The following is a 24,402-nucleotide window of genomic DNA, read 5'->3' on the forward strand; positions in this document are numbered from 1 at the left end:
GACCCCATGTCTAAGAGTTTTTTCCTTGTTAGGATAAGAACACCCAGTCCTAGACCTCCCTGCAGTGACAGGTATGTTCTGGGGATTAATGCTAATGTTAAAAAAATACAGAGTTCTGTAGATGAAATATGCTTCTTTGGTTCCAAACATTAGTGATCCAGCTGAGTCCTTTCAGTTATAAAAATTGAATCAAATGTGTTTACCAGAACATTGCCCTCAGTGTGAATGCTCCCTACACGTTTTTCAATATATCTAGCGTATGCATATTAAAATATCTCACAGATGCAGTTGGATGGAAATAATGCAGTTGAAATTTAATAACGTTTAATTTACCAAGTACTTCATTACAGCCCTGGCATTAAAAAGTCCTCGAATTCTTTTTGGTAGATTTAGCAATAGAACAGTAGTAATAGAACTGAATCTTCTATATAATTTAGTCCTCTCATATCACTCTGTCCTCCTGGTGGAAATTGCATCCTTCCTTGCCAAATTTTTTACTCAACTTCAAGACCAATCTATATGACAATAACTGCCTGAAGTTCTGAACTTGACACACCGTTTCTGTGCCTCACCTGTGTTCTTTTAATTTATTACTGCTGGTGTTTCCTGCATTGATTTGATGTTTTATTTCAGATGTACCACAAAAGACTGTGTTTCTTTAGACTCTGAAAATTGAATCACTGTTTTTTGATGTTTAGCAAAGCATCATGTATGCAAACAGGGAAGTTATTAGCATCTTACAGATTACAAATTAGGCACAGCTGGAGACTGTATCAGTTTCCTCAGGCTAATTAATATAGAGAAGAAGTTAATTACTAATAGTGCTGGACTTTGTCCTCTCTTGAATAGGCATAGAGTAAAATGTTCTAGAACCATTTTGTTCATATTCCTTGTGTAAGTTACCTTTAGGATAGATTGGGAGATTTTTATGCTCTGAAAGAACTCATGTACCTTTTAAAGCATGAAATATTTCAGGGTAGGGAAAGTCAGGCTCTGTAACTGCTATTTTGATGGGCATTCTGGCCATTAGATAAGAAAAAATATATGTGAATAAATATTAAAATAATGTACATATACACAAAAAAGAAAAGTACTTAAAGAAGTTGTCATCTTTCATGGAAATAAGTCAAAAGAGATAAAAATCTCATTTTGATTCTTTGAAAAGATAGTGCATAGTTGATTTGTATTAGATGTTGATGTAACAAGGGCTCCTTTGGTTAGCTTTTAATAAAATGTTTGTATTGTACCTGTAAAATAGTTTATCTCACTGAATATTATTATCATACTTAATAATGTTATCAAATATTTATTGAGTTTCTTGCATAATGCTTGGCACATAGTAAACATTAAACAAATAATTCTTGAATTCATTAAATTATATTGAAGAAAATTAACTTTTAATATATTCTATATTAGCACTAAGGTGTATTTAGAGCCAAATGCAAACAATACATCTAAAATTAAAATCTAACTAGTCTGTTTATTCTAGACCACATGCTATTGAGAACAGTTGTATTTTGGATCCAAATATTACCCACTTTTTTCCTATTTCTTTCGTCTTATACACCAACTTAACACATATATAGAGAATGAATTTAGGAGCTTGAGTAAAAGACTCCTGGATGCATGGCCACAGTGCCTGCCTTAACAGCCATAGGAGTTGGTAAAACCTCAGGGTGGAAGACTCCTCAGCAATCTAGCATACTTCCCTTTCCTGGGATTTCTCAGAGTGTCTTCCAGAGAATTCAAGTCCTCCTGAGTTGTTCCAGAAAAAAAAAAAAAGATTCTATATACAAATAACTTTGGGCAGTGTTGTCTACTATAGCTCTCTCCTGGTGAGTCATAATGCATAGTACCAGCATATTAAAGTTCCAAGAGCCAAAACAAAAAACCAAACCAAAAAAAAAAAACCAAAAACCAAAAAACATATTTAACACATTTCTTAAAATATAATTGACCAGGAGATCTTTTTTCAAATAAGTTCCATTAATATCCCAAGGATCTAATTTCTCTTCAGCATATTTCAGGCAATGCTTTCTTAAGGTGCTATTGATAATTTACATTAATTGTGAAAGCAAGAGGAAGAAAAAGAAAACATGAAGATTCTGGTTATTAGAAGAAGTTGGAGGGGGTGGCCTCGAGGGAGGAAAAGAGGCAGAACAGGTTTCTGTGGAGGTGTTGGAGACCAACTTCACAATTCGTCAAGTGGTAGTCTGTGTGTGATATCATAACCATTAACAAGTACCATACGTACAAGTTAGGGATCTCCTTTGATGCTGGACTGATCTCAGGTGGCCTCAGCCTCCAGCGGCTTGAAGCAGGATTTCGGTTCCCGGCCAAAGATTGAAGTCAGGCTGCCACAGTGAGAGCGCTGAATCCTCGCCACTAGACCAGTGGCTGGTGACAAGGCCCCTGGCCCTTCGGCTTTGTAGAAATGAATTCCCACAAAGATGGAAAGTAGTGAAACAAGTAAAGTGTTTATCAGGAGGAAAAAGAGTACGTGTGAATAGACACACACGGCGAGCTCACAGAGAGAGTCGTGTGCTTGTGGTAGTTTAAATCACTTATACGGGGCATTTCTTCCGGGTTTCCTTTGGCCAATCATCTTGCTTTGCCTGGTTCTGATTCCTTATTTGGTGTATCTCAGGGTCCTCCCACGTGTGTGGGCGCATCTCTTAGCCAAGATGAATTCCAGCAAAGAGGCCTATGGGTAGGTTGACATCACTCCCTTTTTGACCTCCAAGGAGCCTTTCTGCACATGTGTAGGTGGGAAGGTCTCCTTGACCTCGAGAATGAGAAATATGTGGTCTCTTATCTGGGCAGGGCTCAGCCACTCCTATTATCCTCCTGCTATTATCTTCATCTTGGAGGATCTGTCCACAGGGGACAAACTCCAGATGCTCAGCCTGGGGTCCATCTATCTTCTGCCTCAGGACTATTGTCCATAGTGATTCAGAAATAAAATTCATTTGACCCAAGGGGCAAAGATGATTAGAATAGTTTAACTTGTAACACAAATGGAATCTAAATGGAGATGAAAACAATGAAGAAAAATCATAAAATCACAACACGGGAAGAAGCCTTGAAAGATTCTATTCTATCTCTATTCTGTTTCTGAAATTCTTTATTTAAAATAAAACACATCCAATTACTTCGGTGATAAATATTCCCAATTTTCTTAACTGTTATGTCATTAAATTCTTTATAATATCAAATCCAAATCACTTCTCTTACAATTTGAGCCTATTCCCTCACGTCTTGCCTTTTGAGCATATTGGTTTACTATCAGTTAATGGAATTTTGTCATCTTTAATCTGAATGTTTAAACTAAGCCCTTCTCGTCAGTAGAAGAAGGGATTTAAAATGTGTTCTGAAGCTAGATTTCTGCCACAGAGAAAATGACGGCTATGTCTTCATTTCTGAATGAAGTGTTTCCAGAGCCTCCTACACAAAGCAAGAGACAACTATACATAAGTGCCTATTTGCTGGGAAGAGGACGAGCGAGATTTTTGGTAACGTATTTGAGAAAAAGCTGGGATTTCTCTATATTTGGCACCTGGAAACACAAAAGCAGTTTATGTGAGGATAAGTTACTGACTTAATAACTGGATAAATAAAGCTAGGCAGTGTGTATATTTTTCAATTCTCTTTCAACTCAAGTCTCTAGTGAAAAAGAGGGACTTTGTTGGTGTCAGGTGGTGCTTCAAGGACGGGGAAAGCACCTTGGAAATAGGCACAGGTGCTCAGAAAGGATTCTGGACTGAGTCTCTGCTCCCAGAGTCCTTTTGAACACCATGAAGAATGCATTCATCTACCTTCAGTTCAATAATTAATGTCACTATTCCTACAGCTACACTTAGAATAACAAATACAGGCGACTCAAGACTTTAAAGGGATTTCATTTAAGGTGCTTCATTTCATGGCATGTTTTGGCCTCAATGAGTATATTGTTATAAGTCTTAGAGTGACACAAAGTGGAGATAGTTTTTTAAAAATTAAGGGTATTTTTATGACATCCACAAAAGAAGAGATAATGGACTATTTGATAGGGTATTTTACTAAATTTTTATTTATCATTAAAAAGGAGAGCAAAGCCTTCAAATCATTGGCATGGTGCTGTAGAACCAAGCTCAGATTGGAAGCCAGATGATTATTTGCCCTTGACATGGAAGGTGACTTTGCCTTCAGAACTCTGGAATTGTTTCACTTAGAGCTTGGTGCTCCAGAAAGGGATTGTTGCCAACAAATTTTGGCTCCCTGTGCACCGATGCCAAATAGAAATTGGAGGAGATTTGGAAGATAAGAAATAGAGGGGCTTCATTTGCCAGGCAAAGGGAAGACACAGCAGGGTAGCGCCTCAAGAACTGTGCCCCCCCTTTCCTGGGGAATTATGAGGATTCTTATAGGGGAGTTGGCAGTCAGAAGTGAGTGATAAGGATCAAAATGGTGAATGTCTTGCATTCTTCTTGCATTATTTCAAAACAGTCACCACTGGAGTCAGGCAACCTGGTAATTGGGTCCAGCGGTCTCTGGGTTAGCGGTCTGCAACCTCCTTTCTGAAATGCAAAGACCTACAAGGGGTGATTTGCTACAAGAGATTACAGGGGGAGCAAATACCAGGTACAGAATATAAATTACCTAAATTACACAGGATTAGGGGTGACTGGTTAGGTTTGTGAAGGGCAAATCTAACTACAGACACTACAGATTAGTAACAGTTAAAATAAAATTAGGATTGATTAACTCAGGTCAGTTTATGTTTCTTCTCTAGCCTGTTCACTGTTCCCTTTATTTTCCTTGTTCTCAGGATAGGGAAAACTTCATTTCTATTTTTTGCTGCAACAGGATTTCAGCCCTGAGTCTCATCTGATTTCTAAGGAAATTCTGAAATTGAAGCAACTTCATGGAGAAAAGAAAAGACACACACACACACACAGTCTGTCTCATTTTCCTGGGGTTTGAAGAACATCCTGTTGCGGCTGTTGTCATGAATGGGAGAGCTGTGCTCTGGTATTTTTTTCTGGAGTTCTATTTCTGCCAGTCTCTGGCTCAATGGTGGCTGTTTCTAACCAGCATCTTGCATATGCTTTCCTTTGTATATAAAGGATATTTTATTTCATGTATAAGGGTACAGTCATCGGATGTGGCATGTGCTAGATATGATTTTCTACCACTTACCAAATTTTCTACCATAGTATCAAATTTATTTTTCATATTTTATATCTGAAAATTAAGTTTAGCCTTATAATTATACTTGTAACTCGATAGTTAAGTTATTCATCCTCACATTCATAGATGCACAGGATCCTGATGTTGAATAACAGTGATTTAAATCATGATTTTTGTGCACTTGTTTGTTTTATTTAATATTATAGATCATTCTTTACCCGTTTATTTTTTCTGCATAAATAAATAAACTCACTTCTGCATAAATCTATAAATTTAACCTCTTCTACATGGAGACAATGGTGTCAACTACAGTCTTTTCTTGATTCAAGTAAATTATTTCTCAAATGTCCATTGTATCTGTGCTGGCCCATTCGGCAAGACATACTCCCTTATAAGTACGGAAACAGCCTTCTCTGAGTGGGAGATAATATCCTTTACACATTTGGAGGTGTCTATTTGCAAATGGAAAGATGAAAAATAACTGAAATGACAGTTGGTCCTTTGATACTTAAAATGTTGTCCAGGCTCTGTCAACTATTTTACATGCATCTCAAATAAAGATAATAAGAAAACCAATTTTAAATCAGAAGTTTATATATTTGGTTCAAAAAAATGTGTAAAGGTATATTTTCCTGTTAAGCAATTATAGTCTAACAAACACTAATATGGCAAAGTCACCAGTAGGAGAATGATAACATCTATGATTTAGACAGGCCTCTTAACTAGTAAATGTTACAAAAAATGGAAAGGTTTATTTTACTTGTCTGTTCGCATATGTGTCCTATATGTCAATCAGAGATACAGCATTTATTATTTAAGTAAAATCTAGCTGAATTGATACAAGTGAGAGGGTGGCATCATTTATCTTTGTGTTAGTGTCTTTATGATGACATTATACATGCAGTGATAGAGATGGATAAAGGTATATTGATTTCAATAATATTTTAATGGAATCAATCTTTTAAACTTTGTATCATTCCTGATTCTTAAAATTTTGGTTTGAAGTATAAAGATTGTTCATTAAATAACCCACTTTTATTCCTCTTTGCCTTTAAATTTTGAAAATGCCATAATTAACTTCTCTCTCAAAACTGCGTTTATTGTGTCTCCAACCCCTTCTTTATGACATCCTCAACATCATCAATTTCAAAACTGAGATGCACCATCTTGTGTTTAATTTGCTATTACTCAGTTGGTTATGAATACTATTACCACTTTTAAGTCCTTTATGCCTTACTCTGCTGTTCTCTCTCATTTTCACATGAACTGGTGTGCGAGCTGAAATAGATCCTGTTATGTGGAAAGAGTCAATTAATTCACACTTTGATCTAATAAGATAGGCTCTATCCTTGGATAGGATTTATGGGCATGACAGTAAAGTCTCTCACTCTATCCCAGTAGAATCCTCCCAGTTCAACAAGCTGTTAGGTATTTGGAAGTCTTTTCTGATTTTCTATATATGGCTTCTCAGTCTAGCTTTCCAAACTTCCATGGTGTAAATTATCCTTTTTAAAATCTAAAATGTGCTTGAGATATTTCTGAAAATTGTTCTCAATATAGACAGTGTTTAATTGAAGATGGAACGGTAGTTTAAATGCATTCTCCTGAATTGTCATCAGGTGTCTAAAACAGCAGGCAGTAAACTATCTTTTTTTCAGCTAAGCACTGATTAAAGCTACTGGCCGTATTTGTTATAATACCAGCCAGTTGGAATGAAGCCATTCCAGGCTGACTTATCAATCATATATACTACAATTTTGACCCACTCTTTCCATGTAATAATCTCATTGCAGTTTCCTTTTAAGAATTAGCCAACACACCTATTTTTAACCTGCAAGTTCCTTGAGCATCTCTGATGTACTTAGGGGACAAATGTATAGAACAGCACAGTTCCTAATCTATAGAGAGATTTTATTCTGAAAGGTCATTTGTAAACTAGTTTAAAATAACAACACTCATTTACACCCAAACAATGCTATGCTTGTTGCTTAGGTTTTGGGTGCAGTCTTCAAGTCTTTATCCTTATAATTTACCATAGCACATGCCTGGTACGTAGTAGGTGCTAAATAAAATTTGTGAAATGAGTGACTGAATGTAATGCTAAAACTGTAAAACCTAATCATAATGTAGAAAACCATTCCTATGAGAAAATGCTTTCAGAGTTTCACTTTGGAGTGATGCCAGCTACAAAGTTTTCTGTAATACATGGAATATGAAATCGTTACCAATTTCCTGCACTTGTGAACAGAAACTTCCCTGGCTCCATAGGTCTGTCTTCCTGGGAGGACTTTTAAGTCCTGTAAGGCTTGTGCTCCACTCTTTCTTTCCTTCTGCTGATTCTATGAATTGGTTTCCGGTTTCCCTGACCCTCCAAGTAGTTTCACATATATTTTTTTAAACTACTAGTCCTGAAATAAGGGGGGGAAAGTCCTGTTTCTTGAGGGGTTTTCTTCTTTCTGTTCTCTTTTTCTTTGTGCTAATGACAAGAAAGTAAAGTATACCAAATATGTAAAAAGAAAGAAAATAACGCAAAAGCCCCCCAAACTCTCTTCTCTATTTACTTTTTATATTTTCTTTTCTGGTTGTTCACAATAAGGAAGTAGAGTTTTATGTCAATACTAAAAGGCAGAGATATTTTACTCCCAAAGGACAATTAAAAGATTTTTCTATTTAGAATGTTGTGGTTAGACTCTCCTGGGCCGGAGTCCGATAGTAGAAGGATGGATTAAAGCCTCAAGGGTCTTAAGCAAAGTTTATCAGTTAATTTTGGCCATATTGATGCTGATTATAAACAACTCTGAAACTCAATGACAGGCAACAGGAAACAATTTTCTCACTCCTGCATTTGAGATTTGGGACTCAGCTGATGGAGACTGGGTTTGGCCACAGACTGGAGGTGAGGCTTAGGTCTGCTCCAGGTGTCTCATTCTTCTGGGGTCACAGGGATACTCAGGCCATGTTCTTTTCATGTTGATGGCAGAGTGTAAGAGGACACACCTAGCTGTATAAGCACACCTCAAGCCTCTGCTTGTTAATATCCCATTGCCTAAAAAAGTCCTGGCCCCAAGTCAAAGACCAGGCAATAAACTCCCCATCTTGTAGGAGGAACTGCAAAGTTACATGGCAAAGGGTAGATACCAGGAAAGGTATAGAGTTGAGAACAACAATGCAATCTACCACCCAGGGCTAGATGGAGAACATGTGCATGCCTCAGGAAGACTAAAAATTTAGTACCTTTTAAAACCAATTTTCTTTAAATAGTTGTTTAGTATTTCTTTTGGGGGGGGCGGAAAGAAAATAAATGTCTATTGCAACAAATTGTGCAAAAAGAAGCATTTACTCAGTAATTTACTTTTGCTTGACAAACCAGTGCCAATATTTTGAGGAAGAAAAGACAAAAATAGTGTAATAGTGAAGAGTTAGGTTCTGAGCCAGGTTGCCTGGGTTTAAATACCAGCTAAACCATTTAACCTCAAGTTAGATATAAATATTATTCACATGCTGCTGCTCTTCCTCCAGCTTTCTTTTTTTTTATAAGCCAAGCAAAACAACTTCTTAGAAAGCGAAGATTTTAAAATTACTTAAAATTTAGGCAATAAAATTAAATCACATTTCAATAAACATGCATCACTCAGTTTTTGGAATTTCAGCTGATTGCAACTGACTTTTTATCTGCCTACAACGGCAAATGTTCATTAGAAAAAATACTCAGTAGAGCTAGATACGCAGCAGAGAGAGGTGTTTCATTGAGGGCGTTATAAACGTGTGATAGAGGATGAATTTAAAATATGACCATTTATTCGAATGCTATTTTAACACCTTTGCAGATTGGTATCTCGTGCAGCTGCTGGCATGACTTTTGCCTTAATTCTCCTTCAGTTCTTCTGGTCCCAGACAAGGGGAGAGAGCTGAACTGGTTGAAGAAACTGACTGCTCAGGGACGATACTGAAGGCTGATCTATGAGAGGTTCTAAAACATCACTTGTCACTTAAGGACACGTATTCTATTGAGTTGCAAGGGATATGTTTCTAAACTGCTTGGAGTGGAAGGTGAGATGGTAAAAGGCATATTTGAATAATGAAGCTAAATTATTCTACAAGAAAAGAGAGTGTTGTTAACATAGGGGCTTTAATTTTTGTGTGTGTGAGATATGAAAATTTGGGACCAGGGTTGAATTTCTAGGGAATGGAAGAAGCTGACCATGTTCTCAACAGAAGCAGAGGAGGACCATGGTGGTGCAGTGTTCTCTCCTCTAAAGATGGTAAAGTGTTCAAATAGTTCTTGTTGAAAGCAACACCAAGATGTTATGTCTTTCTGAGTCATCCTGTGTCTTCATTTACCTCTGATATGTGGCTCACTTTCCCCTTTTCATGTCAGTTCTGCTGAATTGATCTTGGGCTAAGGGGAAAATTAAGATACAGAAGCTATGGGAAGTGGCTTATCAAGTATTTATTAAATAGCTATTATGTACTAGACATTCTTCTAGACACTAAAGATAAAAAATAAACAGTTCCTATTTTCAACAAGCTAAAGTTTAATAGTAGAGTTTATCATTTAAACCAATTACTTCTATTTATCATTTATGAAACTTAGCATCTGGCTAAAATACTCATCTCGACTACAATTCCTTCCATCATTTTGATACTAGCCACTTAGACAATCCACCCATACCTTCGCTAGTCAGTGCCTTGACTTCCTTACTTCCAGTGGTCTTGTCCTTCTCATCACCCACTTTGGGGTCATACCCTAAACTTTGTCTTAGGCAATATTGGTCCCACCACCAAAATATCAATTCCAAGCATCCCTTGTGAAACCGTTACTTACTACCTTTAATCCCACTTTTCCTAGTACTCCCACTTCATTTGTTCCTAACTTTATCAGGACCTTCAATCCATTGACCTCTCCCCCACTTCCACACCCCTTTTTCACAGTTCATTTCTTCCCACCCTCCCCAACATATGTCCTCCATTCTCTCCTTGACCAGCCTAGAGTCAATAGCCTTTAATCACTCCTTTGCATACACCCTTAACTCCCCTACTTTTCTCTTACCTGTCAAAACTCTACCTTATTTAAATATAACTCAGCTTTATGTCATGTCTGGAACCAAATAGCTGTATGTGGCTGGAGGGCAATACCCAGCTACACTTACTGGTCTCTTTAAATTTATGACCACAAATCTCAAGTGAGCCCTCTGTCTGCAGGGCAGTCCTACTGTATTTCTCTAGTAAATTCATTTTCCTTCTTTCTGAGGTGACTTAATTTTATACTTTATTCTCTCTTTTTAAACTTCTAATGCTTCTTATTTCATCCTCAGTCTCAGCTAGTTACAGGAGTGCTAAGATGAGAACTGCTTCCACTCCCCATCACCAAATCTGCCTACTGCTTTCTACTTTCCCCCTGGTTTCCATAGATAAGCTGTCCCTGCTTCCCCCAGCAGCCAACTCCTTCACCTGTGCGCTGGGTCCACCATGCCCTCTTATTTTCTGGCATTCTCTGACACTGCAATATCTCATAGCTCATCTGCTTCATCGTTTTTCTTTTTTCTTTCCTACTGGATCATTCTCATTAGCTTATAAACATGCTGCAATCGTTTCCATCTTTAAAAGGAAAACCTTTCCTTTACTTTATGTTCCCTTTCTGCTACCACTCTATTTCTCTGCTCCCCCTGACAGTGCAATTCATTGAAAAAGTGCCTACACTTACTGTGTCCATTTTCCCCCTGTCATTCTTTTTTAAACAGGTTTTGTTTTTTATTTTTTGTTCTATGTTTATTTATTTAATTTATTTATTTATGGCTGTGTTGGGTCTTCGTTTCTGTGCGAGGGCTTTCTCTAGTTGCGGCAAGTGGGGGGCCACTCTTCATCGCGGTGCGCGGGCCTCTCACTATCGCGGCCTCTCTTGTTGCGGAGCACAGGCTCCAGACGTGCAGGCTCAGTAGTTGTGGCTCACGGGCCCAGTTGCTCCACGGCATGTGGGATCTTCCCAGACCAGGGCTCGAACCCATGTACCCTGCATTGGCAGGCAGATTCTCAACCACTCTGCCACCAGGGAAGCCCCTGTCAATCTTTTTAATACATGTACTTTAATCACTATTTTCTCCCCACCCCTCCACTGAAACTGCTCTTGTCATGGCCATCACTGACCTGTAGCTTGCCAAAGCCAGTGTCAGTCATCTGTGTTCATCTCATTCATTCAGCCTCTCAGCAGCATGGCAATACTTTACTTGGCTTCTGGGACCCCAGATATCCAAGTTTTCCTTGTTTCACTGGTTGCTTCTGAGCTTTTCATATTGACTTCTCCATTTCCCAATTTATTGGCCTTCCTTTTTTGACTACATATTCCCTCTCAATGACTTCATCCAGTGTCTTGTCATTTAGTACAATTATAGGCTGATGACATACATTTATAACTCTAGCTCCAATTTCTCCCCTGAGTTTGAGGCTTGTATATTCAACTGTTTATTTGACTCCACTTTGATGTCTAAGAGGTATCTCAAATGTGGCATGTTAGAAGGAGAACTCTTGATTTTTTGCTAGCCTCCTTGCTTGTTCCCAATTGTTGTCTTTTTGATTAATGTTTCTACACTTCTCTAGTTGCTCAAGCCTAGGAATTACTCCTCCCCAACATCTAATCACTTAAAAAGCCCTGTTGGCACTCGCTCACTTTAAAAATCTGTCTCAGCTCAGCTACTTCTTTCTATCTGCACTGCTACCACCCTTGTTCAAGTTACCATCATTTCTATTTTGGATTTTTGGAATCTCCCATCTTGTTTCTCTGCTTTCACTCTTGCCCTGGTGCCGTCCATTCTCCATAGAGCAACCAGAGGGATCTTTTCAAAATGTTAACAGAATCATGTCTTTCCCTTGCTTAAAATCCTTCAGCATTGTTGGTATGATTTATGCAGATAATACAGAACTCTAGTCAATGGGTCCAAGATCCTGGCCTACATTCAAAGTTTGCTGAAAGAGTATACATTTATATTTTAACTTAAAATTTTATATTTAGTATATATACAGTAATTTTTATGAATCTGCTCCTAACAATTTTTTAAACTAAGCAAATATGGATTAATTTGAAGAAGAGGATTCCTAGTTTATATCTGTATTTTCAACTTGATTGGGAAAAGAGCATTCCCTCAGCTAATCATTTGATCAATCTCTTTGAAAATAACTATCTAATATTTCATTGTATGCATGTGTCATGATTGAACCCTGTTATATTATTGGACATTTTGGCTGTTTCTACATGTTCCTATAAAAAATAAAGATGTTATGGGGGCTTCCCTGGTGGTGCAGTGGTTGAGAATCTGCCTGCCAATGCAGGGGACACGGGTTCGAGCCCTGGTCTGGGAAGATCCCACATGCCGCGGAGCGACTAGGCCTGTGAGCCACAATTACTGAGCCTGCACGTCTGGAGCCTGTGCTCCGCAACAAAAGAGGCCACGATAGTGAGAGACCCGCGCACCGCGATGAAGAGTGGCCCCCACTTGCCGCAACTAGAGAAAGCCCGCGCACAGAAACGAAGACCCAACACAGCCATAAATAAATAAATTAAATAAATAAATAAACTCCAAAAAAGTTAAAAAAAAAAAAAAAGAATCCCGCCTGCTGCAACTAAGAACCAGCGCAGCCAAATAAATAGATAAATAAATATTAAAAAAAAAAATGTTATGAATGTCTTTGTGCATAAATGGGTCAAAGACTATACGTATTTTGAAACCCTTCAATACACATTTCTGGGGCTTTGTTTAGAAATCTTTTAGAAGAAGATTGGTCCAAGGTTGAAGAAAATTGTGGGCTGCTTGATACCATCCTCTGACCTAGAATTTTCTTACGGTTTCCCTGAATTCTCCCTACTTTTGTACCAGTGCTCTTTGGAGAGAAGATTATGATGTGATGAGCAGTATTTCAAAGATTCTTATAGGATCCTGGGAGCAAAAAGGGTTATACTTGATAGCCTCATTAAATTGGTGATGTAAAGTAACTGTTGAAGCATGGAACAGAGAAGCAGGGTGGGTCTAAGCATTGCATCTATAGTGGAAGTATCACCAGCTTAGTTTAGGATTAGCACTTAGGGTCCAGGGATCTGCATGTCACTTTGCTGAACAGAACTTGAGAACGGAATTGGCGAGTTGGGTGCTAGTGAGGCTAAATTGATTTTGTAATAGGAGCCTTTCTGGGTAGTGCAGGGAAGAGAAGAGAGGAGAGCTGTACTGGAAAGAGACCTGAGAGAGACAATGGGGAAGCTGCTATGTTTGGGAAAGTTGAAGGAGAAATGGAGAAAGAAGACTATACGTTTTTCCATATCTCATGAATATTTCTAAGAGGCTACAATAAAGCTCTAAATTGCTTTAAACTGTTTTTCAGTTGTTAGATTCTTTTTTTTTTAAACATCTTTATTGAAGTATAATTGCTTTACAATGGTGTGTTAGTTTCTGCTTTATAACAAAGTGAATCAGTTATACATATACATATATCCCCATATCTCCTCCCTCTTGCACTTCCCTCCCTCCCACCCTCCCTATCCCACCCCTCTAGGTGGTCACAAAGCACCGAGTTGATCTCCCTGTGCTATGTGGCTGCTTCCCACTAGCTATCTATTTTACATTTGGTAGTGTATATACGTCCATGACACTCTCTCACCCTGTCACATCTCACCCCTCCCCCTCCCCATATCCTCAAGTCCATTCTCTAGTAGGTCTGTGTCTTTATTCCCATCTTGCCACTAGGTTCTTCATGGCCTTTTTTTTTTTTTTCCCTTAGATTCCATATATATGTGTTAGCATACTGTATTTGTTTTTCTCTTTCTGACTTACTTCACTCTGTATGACAGACTCTAACGCCATCTACCTCATTACAAATACCTCCATTTCATTTCTTTTTATGGCTGAGTAATATTCCATTGTATATATGTGCCACATCTTCTTTATCCATTCATCCGATGATGGACATTTAGGTTGCTTCCATGTCCTGGCTATTGTAAATAGAGCTGCAATGAATATTTTGGTACATGACTCTTTTTGAACTACGGTTTTCTCAGGGTATATGCCCAGTAGTGGGATTGCTGGGTCGTATGGTAGTTCTATTTGTAGTTTTTTAAGGAACCTCCATACTGTTCTCCATAGTGGCTGTATCAATTTACATTCCCACCAACAGTGCAAGAGTGTTCCCTTTCCTCCACACCCTCTCCAGCATTTATTGTTTCTAGATTTTTTGATGATGGCCATTCTGACCGGTGTGAGATGATATCTCATTGTAGTTTTGATTTGCATTTCTCTAATGATTAATCATGTTGAGCATTCTTTCATGTGTCTGTTGGCAATCTGTATATCTTCTTTGGAGAAATGTCTATTTAGGTGTTCTGCCCACTTTTGGATTGGGTTGTTTATTTTTTTGTTATTGAGCTGCATGAGCTGCTTGTAAATCTTGGAGATTAATCCTTTGTCAGTTGCTTCATTTGCAAATATTTTCTCCCATTCTGAGTGTTGTCTTTTCGTCTTGTTTATGGTTTCCTTTGCTGTGCAAAAGCTTTTAAGTTTCATTAGGTCCCATTTGTTTATTTGTGTTTTTATTTCCATTTCTCTAGGAGCTGGGTCAAAAAGAATCTTGCTGTGATGTATGTCATAGAGTGTTCTGCCTATGTTTTCCTCTAAGAGTTTGATAGTGTCTGGCCTTACACTTAGGTCTTTAATCCATTTTGAGTTTATTTTTGTGTATGGTGTTAGGGAGTGTTCTAATTTCATACTTTTACATGTATCTGTCCAATTTTCCCAGCACCACTTATTGAAGAGGCTGTCTTTTCTCCACTGTATATGCTTGCCTCCTTTATCAAAGATAAGGTGACCATATGTGCGTGGGTTTATCTCTGGGCTTTCTATCCTGTTCCATTGATCTATATTTCTGTTTTTGTGCCAGTACCAAACTGTCTTGATTACTGTAGCTTTGTAATATAGTCTGAAGTCAGGGAGCCTGATTCCCCCAGCTCCATTTTTCGTTCTCAAGATTGCTTTGGCTATTCGGGGTCTTTTGTGTTTCCATACAAATATGAAATTTTTTGTTCTAGTTCTGTGAAAAATGCCAGTGGTAGTTTGATAGGGATTGCATTGAATCTGTAGATTGCTTTGGGTAGTAGAGTCATTTTCACAATGTTGATTCTTCCAATCCAAGAACATGGTATATCTCTCCATCTATTTGTATCATCTTTAATTTCTTTCATCAGTGTCTTATAATTTTCTGCATACAGGTCTTTTGTCTCCTTAGGTAGGTTTATTCCTAGATATTTTATTCTTTTTGTTGCAATGGTAAACGGGAGTGTTTTCTTAATTTCACTTTCAGATTTTTCATCATTAGTGTATAGAAATGCAAGAGATTTCTGTGCATTAATTTTGTATCCTGCTACTTTACCAAATTCATTGATTAGCTCTAGTAGTTTTCTGGTAGCATCTTTAGGATTCTCTATGTATAGTATCATGTCATCTGCAAACAGTGACAGCTTTACTTCTTCTTTTCCGATTTGGATTCCTTTTATTTCTTTGTCTTCTCTGATTGCTGTGGCTAACACTTCCAAAACTATGTTGAATAATAGTGGTGAGAGTGGGCAACCTTGTCTTGTTCCTGATCTTAGTGGAAATGGTTTCAGTTGTTCACCATTGAGGACAATGTTGGCTGTGGGTTTGTCATATATGGCCTTTATTATGTTGAGGAAAGTTCCCTCTATGCCTACTTTCTGCAGGGCTTTTATCATAAATGGGTGTTGAATATTGTCGAAAGCTTTCTCTGCATCTATTGAGATGATCATATGGTTTTTCTCCTTCAATTTGTTAATATGGTGTATCACATTGATTGATTTGTGTATATTGAAGAATCCTTGCATTCCTGGGATAAACCCCACTTGATCATGGTGTATGATCCTTTTAATGTGCTGTTGGATTCTGTTTGCGAGTATTTTGTTGAGGATTTTTGCATCTATGTTCATCAGTGATATTGGCCTGTAGTTTTCTTTCTTTGTGACATCTTTGTCTGGTTTTGGTATCAGGGTGATGGTAGCCTCGTAGAATGAGTTTGGGAGTGTTCCTCCCTCTGCAATATTTTGGAAGAGTTTGAGAAGGATAGGTGTTAGCTCTTCTCTAAATGTTTGATAGAATTCGCCTGTGAGGCCATCTGGTCCTGGGCTTTTGTTTGTTGGAAGATTTTTAATCACAGTTTCAATTTCAGTGCTTGTGATTAGTCTGTTCATATTTTCTATTTCTTCCTGGTTCAGTCTCAGCAGGTTGTGCATTTCTAAGAATCTGTCCATTTCTTCCAGGTTGTCCATTTTATTGGCATAGAGTTGCTTGTAGTAATCTCTCAAGATCTTTTGTATTTCTGCAGTGTCAGTGGTTACTTCTCCTTTTTCATTTCTAATTCTATTGATTTGAGTCTTCTCCCTTTTTCTCTTGATGAGTCTGGCTAATGGTTTATCAATTTTGTTTATCTTCTCAAAGAACCAGCTTTTAGTTTCATTGATTTTTGCTATTGTTTCCTTCATTTCTTTTTCATTTATTTCTGATCTGATCTTTATGATTTCTTTCCTTCTGCTAGCTTTGGGGTTTTTTTGTTCTTCTTTCTCTAATTGCTTCAGGTGCAAGGTTAGGTTGTTTATTCGAGATGTTTCCTGTTTCTTGAGGTAGGCTTGTATTGCTATAAACTTCCCTCTTAGCACTGCTTTTGCTGCGTCCCATAGGTTTTGGGTCGTTGTGTCTCCATTGTCATTTGTCTCTAGGTATTTTTTGATTTCCCCTTTGATTTCTTCAGTGATCACTTCGTTATTAAGTAGTGTATTGTGTAGCTTCCATGTGTTTGTATTTTTTACAGATCTTTTCCTGTAATTGATATCTAGTCTCATAGCGTTGTGGTTGGAAAAGATACTTGATACGATTTCAATTTTCTTAAATTTACCAAGGCTTGATTTGTGACCCAAGATATGGTCTATCCTGGAGAATGTTCCATGAGCGCTTGAGAAAAATGTGTATTCTGTTGTTTTTCGGTGGAATGTCCTATAAATATCAAGTAAGTCCATCTTGTTTAATGTATCATTTAAAGCTTGTGTTTCCTTATTTATTTTCATTTTGGATGATCTGTCCATTGGTGAAAGTGGGGTGTTAAAGTCCCCTACTATGATTGTGTTGCTGTCGATTTCCCCTTTTATGGCTGTTAGTATTTGCCTTATGTATTGAGGTGATCCTATGTTGGGTGCATAAATATTTACAATTGTTATACCTTCCTCTTGGATCGATCCCTTGATCATTATATAGTGTCCTTCTTTGTCTCTTGTAATAGTCTTTATTTTAAAGTCTATTTTGTCTGATATGAGAATTGCTACTCCAGCTTTCTTTTGATTTCCATTTGCATGGAATATCTTTTTCCATCCCCTCACTTTCAGTCTGTATGTGTCTCTAGGTCTGAAGTGGGTCTCTTGTAGACAGCATATATGTGGGTCTTGTTTTTGTATCCATTCAGCCAGTCTGTGTCTTTTGGTGGGAGCATTTAATCCATTTACATTTAAGGTAATTATTGATATGTATGTTCCTCTTCCTATTTTCTTAAATGTTTTGGGTTTGTTATTGTAGGTGTTTTCCTTCTCTTGTGTTTCTTGCCTAGAGAAGTTCCTTTAGCATTTGTTGTAAAGCTGGTTTGGTGGTGCTGAACTCTCTCAGCTTTTGCTTGTCTGTAAAGGTTTTTTCTCCATCAAATCTGAATGAGATCCTTGCTGGGTAGATTAATCTTGGTTGTAGGTTTTTCTCCTTCATCACTTTAAGTATATCCTGCCACTCCCTTCTGGCTTGCAGAGTTTCTGCTGAAAGATCAGATGTTAACCTTATGGAGATTCCCTTATGTGTTATTTGTTGTTTTTCCCTTGCTGCTTTTAATATGTTTTCTTTGTATTTAATTTTTGACAGTTTGATTAATATGTGTCTTGGCGTGTTTCTCCTTGGGTTTATCCTGTATGGGACTCTCTGTGCTTCCAGGACTTGATTAACTCTTTCCTTTCCCATATTAGGGAATTTTGCAACTATAATCTCTTCAAATATTTTCTCAGTCCCTTTCTTTTTCTCTTCTTCTTCTGGGACCCCTATAATTCGAATGTTGGTGCGTTTAATGTTGTCCCAGAGGTCTCTGAGACTGTCCTCAGTTCTTTCCATTCTTTTTTCTTTATCCTGCTCTGCAGTAGTTATTTCCACCATTTTATCTTCCAGGTCACTTATCCTTTCTTCTGCCTCAGTTATTCTGCTATTGATCCCATCTAGAGTATTTTTAATTTCATTAATTGTGTTTTTCATCATTGCTTGGTTTCTCTTTAGTTCTTCTACATCCTTGTTAAATGTTTCTTGCATTTTGTCTATTCTATTTCCAAGATTTTGGATCATCCTTACTATCATTATTCTGAATTCTTTTTCAGGTAGACTACCTATTTCCTCTTCATTTGTTAGGTCTGGTGTGTTTTGACCCTGCTCCTTCATCTACTGTGTGTTTTTCTGTCGTCTTATTTTGCTTATCTTATTGTGTTTGGGGTCTCCTTTTCACAGGCTGCAGGTTCGTAGTTCCCGTTGTTTTTGGTATCTTTCCCCAGTGGCTAAGGTTGGTTCAGTGGGTTGTGTAGGCTTCCTGGTGGAGGGTACTAGTGCCTGTGTTCTGGTGGATGAGGCTGGATCTTGTCTTTCTGGTGGGCACGTCCACGTCTGGTGGTGTATTTTGGGGTGTCTGTGGCCTTATTATGATTTTAGGCAGCCTCTCTGCTAATGGATGGGGCTGTGTTCCTGTCTTGCTAGTTGTTTGGCATAGGGTGTCCAGCACTCTAGCTTGCTGGTCATTGAGTGAAGCTGGGTCTTGATGTTGAGATGGAGATCTCTGAGAGATTTTTGCCGTTTGGTATTATGTGGAGCTGGGAGGTCTCTTGTGGACCAGTGTCCTGAAGTTGGCTCTCCCACCTCAGAGGCACAGCCCTGCTGCCTGGCTGGAGCACCAAGAGCCTTTCATCCACATGGCTCAGAGTAAAAGGGAGAAAAAATAGAAAGAAAGAAAGAAAGAGGATATAATATAGTGAAGTAAAATAAAGCTATTATAAAGCAAAGCTATACAGACAAAATCTCACCCAGAAGCATATACATATACACTCACAAAAAAAGGAAAAGGGGAAAAATTAATATATCCTGCTCCCAAAGTCCACCTCTTGAATTTGGGATGATTCGTTGTCTATTCAGGTATTCAACAGATACAGGCACATCAAGTTGTTTGTGGAGCTTTAATCCGCTGCTTCTGAGGCTGCTGGGAGAGATTTCCCTTTCTCTTCTTTGTTCGCACAGCTCCCGGGGTTTAGCTTTGGATTTGGACCCGCCTCTGCGTGTAGGTCACCTGAGGGCGTCCGTTCCCCGCCCAGACAGAACGGGGTTAAAGGAGCAGCTGCTTCCGGGGCTGTGGCTCACCCAGGCCGTGGGGAGGGAGGGGTACAGAGGAGGCGGGGCAAGCCTGCGGCGGCGGCAGAGGCCGGCGTGACGTTGCAGCAGCCTGAGGCGCGCCGTGCGTTCTCCCGGGAAAGTTGTCCCTGGATCATGGGACCCTGGCAGTGGCAGGCTGCACCGACTCCCAGGAGGGGCAGTGTGGAGAGTGACCTGTGCTCGCACACAGGCTTCTTGGTGGCGGCAGCAGCAGCCTCAGCGTCTCATGCCCGTCTCTGGGGTCCGCGCTGATAACCGCGGCTGGTGCCCGTCTGTGGAGTTCGTTTAGGCAGCGCTCTGAATCCCCTCTCCTTGCGCGCCACGAAACAAAGAGGCAAGAAAAAGTCTCTTGCCTCTCCGGCAGCTGCAGACTTTTTCCCAGACTCCCTCCCAGTCAGCTGTGGCACACTAGCCCCCTTCAGGCTGTGTTCACGCCGCCAACCCCAGTCCTCTCCCTGCGATCCGACCGCAGCCCGAGCCTCAGCTCCCAGCCCCGCCCGCCCCGGCGGGGGAGCAGACAAGCCTCTCCGGCTGGTGAGTGCTGGTCAGCACCGAGCCTCTGTGCGGGAATCTCTCCGCTTTGCCCTCCGCACCCCTGTGGCTGCGTTCTCCTCCGTGGCTCCGAAGCTTCCCCCCTCTGCCACCCACAGTCTCGCCCGCAAAGGGGCTTCCTAGTGCGTGGAAACCTTTCCTCCTTCTCGGCTCCCTCCCACTGGTGCAGGTCCTGTCCCTATTCTTTTGTCTCTGTTATTTCTTTTTTCTTTTGCCCTACCCAAGTACGGGGGGAGTTTCTTGCCTTTTGGGAGGTCTGACGTCTTCTGCCAGCGTTCAGTGGGTGTTCTGTAGGAGCAGTTCCACGTGTAGATGTATTTCTAATGTATCTGTGGGAAGGAAGGTGATCTCTGCGCCTTACTCTTCCGCCATCTTTTCTCTGATCCCAGTTGTTAGATTCTTAATTGGCTTAGACTCCATGCTGTGGCTTGCTTCCAAGCAAAGAGTAAGTTGGCCTGGATTAATGTGGCATACCATTATGATCAGGAATATTTATCCTGGTGACTTAGAGAGGAGAAGGAATTCAAGCAGTAGCTGTTCTGTTATTGTCATTGGGACTTATATCTTCAGGTTGATGTGATCTAGGGAAATGTGGTTTTACTTAACAATTGCTGAAATTTACCAACAATTAAAAGAGATTTGATATTATATGTATAAAAGAATATTGTCTATGTTTTCAATTTACATTATATCATAAGCCACACTAGTTTTTAAATTGACAATTTTGTGCATTTTGATGAATATATGTATTTATTAATGCCAAGAAAAATAACAGTGATTTTATTAACGGGTTCTAATTAAACGTCAGCTAATAGCACAACATTCAGAATTATTACCTACTTGACCAGGTAGTGTTCTGGAAGTTTAAGAAAAAAATTAATGGGTATAAGGAAAAAAAACCACAATAGATAAACAGTCTATCAGCCAAACACTTTATTATTTTAGTGATGATTGCAATTAATTCTAATTATTTTTAAGAGAATAATTGTCTTGATAAATGCTTATTTAACTACCTTCATGGGAATAAGACTTTCTTTTAAGTAGGAATACAAGTTTATTAAATAAATGACATAGTGCATCATGGTTTCATAGCAAATTAATAATAAAAAATGGAGATTCTGGAATTTCTTGAATATATCCTGTTTACAGTGCCTCAGTGACATTATATGTATCTGAAATGATGTGATGCAAATAAACCCAAGGCATGATTAGAGTTTTAAGTACTGGACTACAGTCCAGGGTGATTTGTTTTTTCTAAGATGCAAATAAAGAGAGCATGCTCTTGGAACCTCCATCACACTGTGTATCCAAACAGTCCAAATGAGTTGTGATGGGTCTGCTTTTAATACCTTGGAACAACTGGCTTTTGAAATGTCACAATTGGAGATTTTATGGTATCACTTAATGTGAAATAAAACATGAAGGGACTTCAGGGGAAACTTGTCCTGTTTGTGGATGTGACAGCAGGCCTAGCTCAGCCGTGCAGTAGGTCAAGGCCAGGGGGCCTTCGTGGTCCACCTTGTCATGTAGCACTTGTCTGCCACACTTGGTCATCTCTTTCCCTCTCAGAAATTTATTCTCCTGAATTCACATTTAGTTAAACTCAACACGTATTTATTATTGCTTTAAATTCTGTTTGGAAAGAGACAGAATATCAAACATATCCATTTGTTTTAAAAGTATACATGAAATTCTATGGCGGACACTAATGAGATACGGTACACGAGGCAACTGTCAAGGAACGCACAAATTAATTGGGAGAGAACGTATAGAAAAATGAAACAGTCAAATAACAAAGTAAAGTTCTATATTGCTGAGTGGGAAGATGAAATGTTGTGTGTGAATGTTATTATAGGATTCCAGAGGTGGGAGAATGTTGGGCAGGATTTCTATCAGAAGTGAGGAAGGATATCTGAGCAGAGCTAAGACAGGACTCTCTTCCTCCTGATGCACACTAGTGATAGCTAATGACAAATACACTTGTGTTAACGTGGTCCTGAAATGATTTTAGGGCAGATGTTGTGTTGCTGAGTTTGTTTTCTTGTCCAGTAGGAATCTTAAAGGTGGGACTGTCACGCCAGAAGGAAAGGGAGACAGCCAAAATAATGTGAAGAGCAAGTTTCCTGGCAATTAGGAGGTCTGAGTTTAGTCCCTAAGCTCTCAATTCACTTTTGTTAAAGGGACTTAAGGTGAGTCATTTTGTTTCTCCTCATTTATAAAATAAATTTTGGGGGTAGGATGCTCTTTGAGGCCCCTTCCGACTTTGGGATTCTATGAGTTGGTACTATAGTACTCTAGGGAAAGTGGTTTCTGGACAGAAGGACCCTTAGGTACCTTTGGTTGTCCCAGTGACCTATTATAATGTGTGTAGAGACAGAACTGGTTATCTTACACTCTAGAAAGATCATGGATGTCCTGTAGGCCTTGCATTTTGCACTTTCAGATTAACTAGACTGTTAAGTTTAGAAAGCTGATGTAAGAGTTCTTTTTTGGTTACTCTGCAAGAAGAATGAAGTTACTTTTACTCTTTTATAAGAGAACCCTTTGAGAATAAAATGGCTTTAATGTTTCATAGGGTCAAACAATTCTGAACAGCCTAGAGTGCATTATTCTTATCATGGATTAGCAGGTATCCATGAGTAAGAATATTCTAAATATTTAATGTGAAACTGTCAAGAACTTGTCCATCTTTTCTTCCTGGACCAGTCCCATCCCAGTATTTATTAAGAAATATACATGTACTCAGATTTATAAAACTTCATTACCTAAATTTGGTTCTACTATCAGCATCAACTAACATTTGTTGAGCATTTACTATTTCTTGGGCTTTGTATTCATCTACATATGTATAATTATCTTGTTATATATTCAGTTTCTACTCCTGTAATTTATTTATTTATTTATTTTAATTTTTGCATTTTACTTAATTTATTTTTTTATACAGCAGGTTCTTATTAGTCATCTAATTTATACACATCAGTGTGTACATGTCAATCCCAATCTCCCAGTTCATCACACCACCACCCCCACCCCGCTCCCTGCGGCTTTCCCCCCTTGGTGTCCATACGTTTGTTCTCTACATCTGTGTCTCAATTTCTGCCCTGCAAACCGGTTCATCTGTACCATTTTTCTAGGTTCCACATATATGCGTTAATATACGATATTTGTTCTTCTCTTTCTGACTTACTTCACTCTGTATAACAGTCTCTAGATCCATTCACGTCTCTACAAATGACCCAATTTTGTTCCTTTTTATGGCTGAGTAATATTCCATTGTATATATGTGCCACAACTTCTTTATCCATTCATCTGTGGATGGACACTTAGGTTGCTTCCATGTCCTGGCTATTGTAAATAGAGCTGCAGTGAACATTGTGGTACATGACTCTTTTTGAATTGTGGTTTTCTCTGGGTATATGCCCAGTAGTGGGATTCCTGGATCATATGGTAATTCTATTTTTAGTTTTTTAAGGAACCTCCATACTGTTCTCCATAGTGGCTGTATCAACTGACATTCCCACCAACAGTGCAAGAGGGTTCCCTTTTCTCCACATCCTCTCCAGCATTTGTTGTTTGTAGATTTTCTGATGATGCCCATTCTAACTAGTGTGAGGTGATACCTCATTGTAGTTTTGATTCGCATTTCTCTAATAATTAGTGATGTAAAGCAGCTTTTCGTGTACTTCTTGGCTATCTGTTTGTCTTCTTTGGAGAAATGTCTATTTAGGTCTTCTGCCCATTTTTCGATTGGGTTGTTTGTTTTCTTAATATTGAGCTGCATGAGCTGTTTATATATTTTGGAGATTAATCCTTTGTCTGTTGATTCGTTTGCAAATATTTTCTCCCATTCTGAGGGTTGTCTTTTCGTCTTGTTTATGGTTTCCTTTGCTGTGCAAAAGCTTTGAAGTTTCATTAGGTCCCATTTGTTTATTTTTGTTTTTATTTCCATTACTCTAGGAGGTGGATCAAAAAAGATCTTGCTGTGATTTATGTCAAAGAGTGTTCTTCCTATGTTTTCCTCTAAGGGTTTTGTAGTGTCCGGTCTTACATTTAGGTCTCTAATCCATTTTGAGTTTATTTTTGTGTATGGTGCTAGAGAGTGTTCTAATTTCATTCTTTTACATGTAGCTGTCCAGTTTTCCCAGCACCACTTATTGAAGAGACTGTCTTTTCTCCATTGTATATCCTTGCCTCCTTTGTCATAGAT

The 24,402-nt window shown here is 38.8% G+C and overlaps 1 protein-coding gene across 1 annotated transcript in view; it reads left to right on the plus strand.

Moving 5' to 3' along the window:
- The window catches only part of C5H4orf33 (chromosome 5 C4orf33 homolog), a 202,442-nt gene extending 180,117 nt beyond the window's left edge, over nt 1–22,325 (plus strand). The window contains exon 13 of the transcript XR_009503489.1: nt 22,245–22,325. The gene's annotated coding sequence lies outside the window, so the exon portion shown is untranslated. The remainder of the gene's footprint in view (nt 1–22,244) is intronic.
- Nucleotides 22,326–24,402: the final 2,077 nt, after the last annotated feature.

The sequence above is a fragment of the Balaenoptera ricei genome, chromosome 5, assembly GCF_028023285.1.
Source record: "Balaenoptera ricei isolate mBalRic1 chromosome 5, mBalRic1.hap2, whole genome shotgun sequence".
NCBI classification, from domain to species: Eukaryota; Metazoa; Chordata; class Mammalia; order Artiodactyla; family Balaenopteridae; genus Balaenoptera; species Balaenoptera ricei.